General features: G+C 44.3%; 1 long non-coding RNA gene across 1 annotated transcript; it reads left to right on the top strand.

Moving 5' to 3' along the window:
• The first annotated feature begins 2203 nt into the window (after window positions 1-2203).
• On the top strand, window positions 2204-9981 carry LOC144135262 (uncharacterized). The gene is made up of 3 exons (XR_013315421.1): window positions 2204-2253; window positions 3478-3648; window positions 9944-9981. It is a non-coding gene; the product is annotated as an uncharacterized LOC144135262 (long non-coding RNA).
• Window positions 9982-10690: the final 709 nt, after the last annotated feature.

Genomic DNA, 10690 nt, shown 5'->3' on the forward strand with positions numbered 1-10690 from the left:
AATTATGACATCAAGTATAATTCGGCCAAAACTTTGTTTCCTTTGATATTCGATGGGCCTCTACATTCAACGGTTTGTCAAGAAAGTCCAAAAATATTACTAAAGATCTTTTCTCTTCTTGCCTGTGTCTCAGCTAAGGGATGAGAGTGCCTCATGCTCTGAAATGTAAGCTGAAAATGAATAATTGATTCTAGAAGCCATCTGAGGACGTTTAGCTTAGCCTAGCGAACTTTTCATTATGTTTTTCTTTCTCTTTGAAATAAACTTTTGAAACGACACAGAAAATTGGCGCTGCTCTTTTGTTACTGTCAGAACTGACAACTTGAGACACTTGGCTTTAAAAATAATGAATAAAACAATTTACTTTGAGGTTATTAATTTCAATGTATTTTTTAAGGTGGAAGCCCACGATGTAGACTATTAAAATATTTTCAGAGAGGGTCTGAAAAAGTTTAAGTTGAGAAAAAAATAATTAACAATACAATTGCAATGCAGAAGGAAGGCGATAAACGCACAAGTCAAAATTGAGTGCTTTCATGAAGTACTGGAAAAAAAATAAGTGATAGACCTTATAAAAGTGCCTGCTCGTTATCACCCATACATTTTTCGGAGTTAACCACAACACTTTTTCTTTAACTTCTACGAACATGATAAGGAGACTTCAAGCATGCTTTCTGCTACTGCTTTGCATACACTGCATAGAAGGTACGTTCTCCAGTTTTTTTTCTTTTGCATGAACCGTAACCGCTGTGCTAACCCCTTTTCTCTCGTCTCCTTTTATATGTACTAGCCTTTCAACATGCTACAATTCTAGGCGGCTCGTGTAGTCAGGTTCCGAGGACACTGATATATTTTCTAACGAAAGTCTTTATATCCGATGAGTAATGTCCAAACAACCTGCTATTTGAGGAAAATATTATTTGTACTGAAATGGAAACAAATTTTTTTCTCTGGTTCCTGCGAGAGGTTTAACATGCTCTGCGGACACGTTTCTTAAAATTTTTGAAGATTGGTGGCTGCTTTTAGCATGGTTCTTGCTCTCCTAGTCCTAGCTGCGTATGAGATCAAGTAGTAAGTTTACCAACAACCAGGTGGTGGGCAGTAACGGCACACTGTCAGAATTATAGCTTAGTTGCTTTCAACATATAGAAACTTTTATTACGGTCCACGCTGTCAAGAAGCGAAGAACCTGTGTACAGAGTCTGTTTGAATGAACGCTAGAGGGAGCACAAACAACTTGCACTAATTCCTTTCTTACGGCGTGCATCCCTCCTCCACTGCTGCCTTCCATCGCTTCTATGCAGACCGCTTTCGTCACATATGGCAACTAAATACAATTAAGGGCACACGCAAATATCAAAGTGCTGAAGAGAGCTGTCGGCAGATGGGAGTTAGGTGCAGAGATCCGCTTCAAACGCCTTCATACGAACCATGTTCAGGGTCCCCTACGGTTCCTTCAGGTTCCCCTATGCTTCGCGTGCAACCTCCGACATCTTCTCAGTGAAGCGGGGGACCAACTTAAGAGGACGAAGCAATGGTGCAGCAGCATTCCATAGTTCACAGCGAAAAACAAGCACCAGCGTCATTGTTAAGTCACCTGCTTCGTAAGAGACCTTCGTTCGAGATTATGCCTGTTGGCGTCAATCTGCTTTTAAAGAAAACTTGGCAGTCTTTTATTTTATGTACTGTTCTGGCACGCTAAGCAGGAATTTCGATGTTGTTACCTTTATTGCTGTAGTGAACCTTAACTTGAAACACAGAATGTGGAGTATTGCCTTTCCTACTAATTACCAGCTTGAGGGGAGTTTTTCGTGTCATCATTTCAAGGACGTTGCAGTCAGTGAACGTCGTGTGGGCAAGAAAAAATCAAATATTCTTTGCTGTGCATAAAAGTGTTCAAACCAAATCGGCGAATTTGTCCAGCCGTTAAGCTATTGAGTTGCCTTCGGCTGTGGGTATGGGTGGATTGGGCTTCTTAATACACACAATGGGGAATAATTGTCGCAGAAAAATATTCCTTCTATTGCTGACCTCATTTCATTAGGACGTAGAAGTGGGCGTAGTCAGGCTTATGATGATTATGGTGATAATTCGGAAAGTTTTCGACCACGGTCGTATACGGCTGTGTTTTTCAACGCTATAAAGATTTCATTTTTTTTAATATAGCAAACGAGAGTGCTCTAAATGGCATTCAATTCCTTTCAGGTTACAATCCCTATTCCTATGAAACCTTCGGTGAGAAAGAAAACGAAGGTAAGATTATGAAACTGCTTAATGACACCTACGGTAGCGTGTTCTGCTTTATGGTTTGGTGTATGGTTTATGGGGTTTTAACGACCCAAATTGACTCAAGCTGTGAGGGACGCCGTAGTAAAGGGCTCCGGAAATTTCTACTACCTGGGTTTCTTCAATGTGCACTGACATCGCACAGTACAAGGGCCTCTAGCATTTCTCCTCCATCAAAATGCGACTGCCGTTGCCGAGATCGAACCCGCGTCTTTCGAGTCCTCAGCCGAGCGCCATAACCACTGAGCGACTGCGGCAGCTTGTGCTATTTAAGCTTTGCAACAAAAGCCGCCTTTTATAGTAAATGGGTTATATACCTTACCCTTTGACTCTGGCTACTCGTCACAAGTACTCGGAGGCCTTTTTTCAGCTTAACCCACTGCTCTATGTGAGGTTGCTATATTTGATAGTTTTTCTCCCATTCTTCTCCTCAGCTGTGTCAACTGATAACACAACATCCGCGGATCTTCAAACCTAAACGACTCGAGTTTTGTGACATTTAAAAAATGCGATCGACATTGATACCAGGAAGCTCCTCCGACGGGCAGCGACCGCCATATGAAATGCTGTCGTGACGTCACAAGGGCATACGTTGCCGCAACAAGGGCTATTGTTGCCGCAATGCGGACAGCGAAGGCTCTTGTCCCCTGTACTCTCGCGGGCGATCGAAGTAGCAACCGTCCTGCATATACGATTGACTACTCCAGCAAAAGCGATAACAGTAAGGTAGTTGTTCGGTACAGTCCGGTCACACTATGCCGATGCGACGCCGATCAGCAGTCGGTAGGTTGGTCGGTATGCAGATGCCGTCGATGACGCGCCGGTCTGTCACGCTAGACCGACGAACGCGCCAGCACGACCACCGATCCCGTATCGTAGTAGTGCAAAGAGTGAGCTTTGTGGAGACCAGAGTGCTGTGATGGGAGGCCAGTTATTATGACATTCTATAAAACTTCTTATTTAAAGAACAGGTTTCCGTAAAAGACAAGTTTTCTATAAAGAACAGGTTTTTAAAGCCTGTTTTTATTACATAAATTGTTGAGGTGAGTTGGTAAGGGCGCGAATATGAGCTTTGCTGACCGGCTCATAGTTTGGCTTATTTCGCTTAGCTTACGTAAGGTGAAATATTAGCTAAGCCAGTAAAATGCACCTAATAAGAGCTGTACGTACATGTCGTGCTTTTGTTTTCAGAGCGCAAAAGCAACCAGTGCAAAGTGGTGAAAGCAAGTGATTGTGTCTACTATACTCCTGGCTGGTACTATGACCAGAAAAATAGGTTCTGCTTCCTTTCTGATAAAAAAATGTGCGTGCAAAGCGGACACAGGTTTAATGACTGCACGGAATGCATGCAAACCTGCAACGGTGAGTAAAAAGTTTGTTGGTATATCTGTAAGAGTTTTAACTTGTGCAGCACAGCCCATACCGAAGAAGCATGCTCCATAGTAGAATTTGTTTTTGACTGTGCTTTCAAAGGAAATGGGTTCCTTTCCAAAAAGGCAGTCGAAAAAACGATTTCATTTACAATCGATGTTCTATACTTGTTTCCATATTCGCTTCTGTTCAATACTTCATTCGAACCGGTTTTCGTATTTTTTTAGAAAACAAAACAGTTTTTGGTTCTTCATTTAGATGTCTGGTTTTTAAAACTAGAAATCATACTCTGCCAGAAAGTCTACAGGCATTTTAGGTTAAAGTGAGAGTACTGAGGAAATCGTAGAAGGAAATGCCTGGTGAGCGAGGGATGCTTTCTTGTAAAAGCAGTTAGGTATACGTTAGGCCAAAAAAGACGAAAACGGTCGTGGTTCTTCTGAGTGCACTAACGCGAGAAATAGGCAGCTCTATCAGAAATACAAATTACCACTAATTATTGGTCCAAAATATACGAATGCTCCAACATGTGGGAACACAAAACGATGGACTCTTTCTATGAAGGTGCATGTCCCGTTTCGGCCTGATCCAATCCATGTCTCTGGATCCATGTCTCGCACAACCCGCAATGAAAGTCGGTTTTCCAAACAAGGGCGTGTGCTGTGCTCTGAGAAGCCATCTGGAGACAGCTTGAGACGAAATCGTCCATGGTACCAGTGTGGTACGCCGAATGTATCCCGCTTTAAGCTATTCCCACTGCTCCAAATGTGAAGCCCTCAAAGGTGACCTATCTCGCAACCTATGGGCCTGTTCGCAACTGCACAACGTGATCCCATTTCCCCTCCTCCGCTCTTGCTGGGAGGTTCCAGTGCTAGCCGCTAACGCAGCTGTCTAGCGAGAGCTGATAAACCGGCCAACCAAGCAGCAGAGGCCAGAGAGCTCCTGCTCCTCTGGGGGCCTTCCCTGGATACAGTAAGAGCCTCAACAATCGCCCTTTCAAAATGTTTTTCCTTCTCTTTATTTTGTGTTTTTATTCGAGAGACTCCCATAATGGATAAGTTGAGGAAGGGGGAAGACGGGGGGGGGTTGGAGGAAAGGGAGGGAATGTAGGAGAACGTTTAATGTCGAGACTAGTTTTGCTCACAGCGTCGCAATGGTTGTCCGTGTAGCCATTGTCTATGGTCCACTTTTGTTAAATTTGTGGTTCCATCAAAGGACCATCTCTCTCAGGAAGTGTTTTGTCACACAAGCTGCGGCTGGACACGTCCACACTACGTGCCGCAAGTAGCACAGGTTCTAGGAATTGCCGTGATAGTCTCGCTGCCAATGACGTGCAAAAGGGGTCACAGCTGGTCCTGTCTGAATCCGGTACACGGATACCTACTAATGCCAAGTAAGACTACAGGAGCAAGGTTGCGAACAATAAAGAATTAGAGGGCGGGTACTCTGGCGCAGCAGTAATGATTGGGATACATAGGGCAGGATCGCATCAGACGGAAGAGGCAGACGGAGACGGGTTGTTTGATAGGTCTATATGTGTCACTATGATTCGAATTTCGAGCACTGCCGTAAATCCGCTCTACAAGCGCAAGTCTTTTGCACCTTGTACAGGGCTAACAAATTGGTTGTGCAATTAGCTATGTGCGACGATCAGCGAAAAACTGTTTCAGGGCAGCTTAGGAGTCAGTCTAGAGGTGGCCTATATTGATTGCGGGAAGAGTGGAATTGAAGAAATCGCACTGCAAATTGTTTGAAGTTACAAAGCCAGACAGATGCACTTATAAGCGGTATATATCGCGCAAGAGCTAAGATGACGCTGGCAGGGACTGCCCACAGTGTTCACTCCCGCTGTACAGCGTGCTGTGCGTCGGTATACATTGCGCACCCTTCAGGTAGATGGGCGGCTTATAACAGTCGGAAAACAGTCGGCCGGCTGTTAGTAAGCTGAGAGTGCTATCACACGGAAGTGCCTTTAAACGATGAAGTTGAAGAGACGCTCCGTGCAACTCCTTTTACCAAAGCGGGATTTGTATTTTCTGATGGCATAACTAAGGTAATGCAATTCTTCGGAGTGTCCTCGCTGTGGCTCAGTGGCTATGTCGCTGAGCTGCTTACCTGGAAGATGCGGGCTCGATCCTATCCGGGGCAGTCGAAATTTGATGGAGGCGAAATTCTAGAGGCCCGTGTGCTGTGCAATATCAGTGCACGTTAAAGAATCCCAGGTGGTCGAATTTTCTGAGCCCTTCACTACGGCTCCCCTCATATCATGATTCTCTTTGGAACGCTAAACTCCCATAAACTATAAATTGTACTTCTTCGGAATAGTTTTGATTCAACACTATGAACGTCAATGTTGCCATTTTTCGAAAAATGTCATTTAGAATTTGAGCACTTCTGTGTCTGCTTTTTACGTCATAAGCTTGGTCCGACTTGTCGAGCGTTAGCGAAGGATTCAAACTAGCGGCCCCCTTACGATGAAATCAGGTTCTTCCTCATTACCCTCTTGCAGTGGCCGTGCTCCTCCTTGACTAAATATTTAAATAGCCTAGCTTGTAAAGAAAAGTCCAAGCATCGCTTAAACAAGCGCCAAGGATCGTGTGAGCATCTTAAGGCCCCAGAGGTTTTAAAAGTGTACGTTGTTCTTGGGCTCTGGCGGCTGAAAGCGCTCGGAGTGCCACCGCGACTTCGCTCATCGGCAGCAGGGTGTAACCTTGTAGTAACGCATCTGACAAGCTCGGTTCGTCCGGCATCGTAGCGTTGCACAGCCTAGGCACGATCGAACGTTCGACCGCAAACTGGGCTGTTGAATCGGATTTCTTCGACTGCAAGGTAGACTGTCCGAAGAATTTGGTGTCTTTGCTTGATAGACAGCGTTCTTCTTTTTGTGGCCTATAAATGTACTTTTGTTCTCATCTCGGTGTCGTATAGCACTGTGTCCAGAGCATGGTGCATTATAGTCAGCTTCAACTTTGTTACACTAGCGATGGCGGTGTGGAATAGTGATTTGGTTTGTCAGTCGCGGACAAGTGGAGATGTACTGCTTCTTACTTTTTACACCTCAAACAGAGACAAGTCGCTTCTTCACTAATTTTTCAGTTATATTGCTAAGAGCTGTAAAACACTGAAAGGAGCCAGAAATTTAACACTGCTATTTCTCTATTCCGAATGAGATATTCTGCTGACCAGTAGAGGAGACAACGTGAAAACACGACGACAAACGCAAAAGAGCCCAAAACACAGGAGAATGAGGGCGAACAGATTTATTTTAAGCAAAAAACAAAAAGTCCGTGGCTGCTGAGAAGAGAAACAGGAGTGGGCACCAGTTTTCTGGTCTTATATTTTGTCAGTCTTCGTCATTTCGCGGCGCCCCCTCTCAGTAAAGGTGGCTGCATTTGAAGAAGACAGTGTATTTCGCTTTTCATTTTTTTGTCCTGAGCATGGATATAAAACTAGGTATCTGTAATAGATTTAATTACTATTTAGTTTGAATATAAACCTGAACATTGCTGTACATTTTTGATATTCGTAGAAGTTAGGCGGACAGGTGAGGCGTATAAAGTACTAAAAAATGGGCCCATACTGTGCTATCGCGGATTAGCGGATAGACCAAAACTAGGTGTGGGATTTATCATTAATCGGTATATATCTGCTAACGTAGAGCAGTTCTATAGAATTAACGAGAGGGTAGCAGGTATCGTAATTATGCTCAGTAGGAGGTGCAAGCTGAAGGTGGTGCAGGCCTACGCGCCTACATGTATCCAGCCATGACGACCCAAACGTTGAAAGCTTCTATGAAGGGATGGGATCGGCAATGAATAAAGCAGTCACACTACACTGTACTGATGGGTGACTTCAATGCGAAGATGGGCAAGAAGCAGGCTGGTGACCAGACGGTAGGGGACTATGGGATAGGTTCCAGAAATGGAAGGGGAGAGTTATTAGTAGACTTCACAGATAGAAATAATTTATGGATCATGAATACCTTCTTCTGCAAGCGAGTGGACAGGAAGTGGTTCTGGAAGAGCCCCAGTGGTGAGATTAGAAATGAAATCGACTTCATACTATGCTCTAAACCTGGCGTCATTCAGGATGCGGCCGTCCTCGGAAAGGTGCGTTGTAGCGACCACAGAATGGTAAGGTCTAGACTTAGCTTAGACTTGAAGAGGGAACGGAAGAAGATAGTGAAGAGGAAGTCCATTAACGAGTTAGCGGTAAGAGGGAAAATAGATGAATTCAGGATATCGCTACAGAACAGATATTCAGCCTTAACTGAGGAAAACGGTCTTAATGTTCATAAGATGAACGATAATCTTACAGCTATCATTACGGAGTGTGCAGTAGAAGTAGGCGGTAGGACGGTTGGACAGGATACCGGCAAGCTATCTCAGGAGACGAAAAATTTGATTAAGAAACGCCAAAGCATGAGGGCGTCTGATCTTACAGACATGATATAACTAGCAGAGCTATCGAAGTTAATAAATAAGCGAAAGGGGGGGGGGCGGAGACGACATAAAGAAGTTCAACATGGGGAGAATCGAGCATGCTCTAAAGAACAGAGGCAGCCTGAAAGCGGTGAAGCGGAAACTATAAGCACAGGTTACAACCAGATGTATGCGTTAAGAGACAAGCAGGGCAATGTCATTAGCAATATAGATAAGATATGTAAAGTAGCCCCAGAGTTCTCCAGAAATCTATACAATAGCCAATGTAATAAGAGCGTTAATGCGGCAGTAGCGCTGAGCAATGCGTCGTCACGCCAGTAACGGCAGAGGAAGTAAAGAAAGCCCTAGGAGCAATGCAATGGGAAAATGTAACTGGTGAGGATCAGGTGACAGCATATCTATTGAAGTATGGAGAGGAAATTGTGCTGAAAAAACTAGTTGCCCTCTAAAACCAATGCCTTATGACCTCTACCGTACCACAAGCTTGGAAGAACGCAAACATTATCTTAATGCATAAGCAAGAAGACGCCAAGGACTTGAAAAAGTGCAGGCTGATCAGCTTACTGTCCGTTGCCTGCAAGGTATTTATTAAGGTAATAGCTAATAGAGTCAGGGCAACCTTGCACTCTAATCAATCAAATGACCAGGCACGCTATCGTAATGGATATTCCATCGCAGATCATATTCCCACAATCAATCCGATGCTAGAGAAATGTGCAGAATATAACCAACCTCTATATATAGCCTTCATTGACTACGAGAAAACATTTGACTCTGTGGAAACCTCAGCAGTCATACAGGCATTCCGTAATCAGGGTGTAGATGGGCCTTATGTCAAAATTCTGGTAGATATATATAGCAATTGCACAGCTATCATAGTCGCCCATAAACCCAGCAGTCAAATGTCGATAAGGAAGGGCGTCAGGCAAATAGACACGATCTCGCCAATGCTATTCGCTGCCTGTTTACAGGAGGTATTCCGAGGCCTGAATTGGGAAGAGTCAGCGGTAACAGTTAATAGAGAATGCCTGAATAATCTGCGATTTGCTGATGACATTGCCTTGCTGAGTCACTCAGGAGATGAATTACAAAGCGTGATCGATGATTTAGACAGGCAGAGGAGAACGGTGGCTGAAAAATTATCATGCAGAAAACCAAAGTCATTTTTAAACAGTCTAGCAAGGAAATACCAGAACATACTTTGAAGCGAGGTGCTGTAAGTGGTAAAGGAATACGTCTACTTAGGAAAGGTAGTGATAGCTGAACGGGATCATGAGAGGGAAACAACTAGAAGGATAAGAATGGGGTGGAGCGCATATGGCATGTTCTTTCAGATCATGAATAGCGGTTTACCAATATCCCTCAAGACAAAAGCTTAAAACATCTGTATCTTACCGGTATTCACCTACAGGGCAGAGACAGGGAGGCTAGCGAAAATGGTTCAGCTTAAGTTAAGGACAACGCAGCCAGCCGTGGAAAGAAAAATGGTAGGTGTAATGTTAAGAGATCGGAAGCGGGCAGAGTGGGAGGGAACAAACACGGGTTAATGACATCCTAATCGAAATCAAGAGGAAGAATGGACTTTTCTAGGGCATGTGATGTGAAGGCAAGATAACCGCTGGTCCTAAAGGGTAACAGAGTGGATTCCAAGAGAAGGCAAGCGTAGCAGGGGGCGGCAGAAGGTTAGGTGGGCGGATGAGATTAAGAAGTTTGCAGGCAAAGGGTGTATGGAGCTGGCAAAGAACAGGGTTAATTGGAGAGACATAGGAGAGGCCTTTGCCCTGCAATGAGTGTAGTCAGGCTGATGATGATGATGGTTCATAGTGATCTCTGTTATCTGTTCACAGCTGGCGTGTGCATTGAGCAGGTACCCAAAAGAACTAGGCGAAGTCGTACACAAAAAATCGGCGCATGGTCCGGCTGATGGAGCGTAGGACTAGGTAAGTCAAATCTGTTATTGTTGTTGAGATTGTGTCTAAGTACGAATTTGTTCTGTGCTCTCCCCGTGCAGTGATATCTACAGAACGCCCTGCTAATATTGGCCATACCTACATTAGACCCACATCGGCGCATATAAATTTTCTCTTTCCGTTATATCAACCGTAGGCTTCATGTCGAAACCGTGATAAAAGTAAATGTTGAAATGTGTACTCCACCTAATTCTTTCCGTCTATTAGCTGCTTCCGCTTGCTTGTTGGCAGGTCTAAGCCACTCAGAGAGCTATTTGGGTAAGAACTTTTCCTGTTTAGTTATATCGCGTTTAATACAGGTTACCGTCATCACGTTTGCAGCGAATGATGCTTAGTTATCTGAATAAATGCTCCATTAGACTATACCCTGCACTCAGTACACTTTTGAACGTGAATCTGCCTGGGGGGTTGAAGGCACAGGCTGCGGACTCAGTAAATAATAAAAATTGGTCTTGATTTGGTGTCTGCGACCCTCAGCAAACATCACAGGGTTCTAGGCTTTTGGATTTCTAAGGCTCCTTCACGAGTCAGGTGCTCACATCCACTGCCTACGGAGCACTGTGCTTTGGAGACGTTTTGATGAACACCGCGCTGACCGCATTGCCAAGCGCCTTGCTATGAGAA

The sequence above is a fragment of the Amblyomma americanum genome, chromosome 5 (genome assembly GCF_052857255.1).
Source record: "Amblyomma americanum isolate KBUSLIRL-KWMA chromosome 5, ASM5285725v1, whole genome shotgun sequence".
Classification (NCBI taxonomy): Eukaryota; Metazoa; Arthropoda; class Arachnida; order Ixodida; family Ixodidae; genus Amblyomma; species Amblyomma americanum.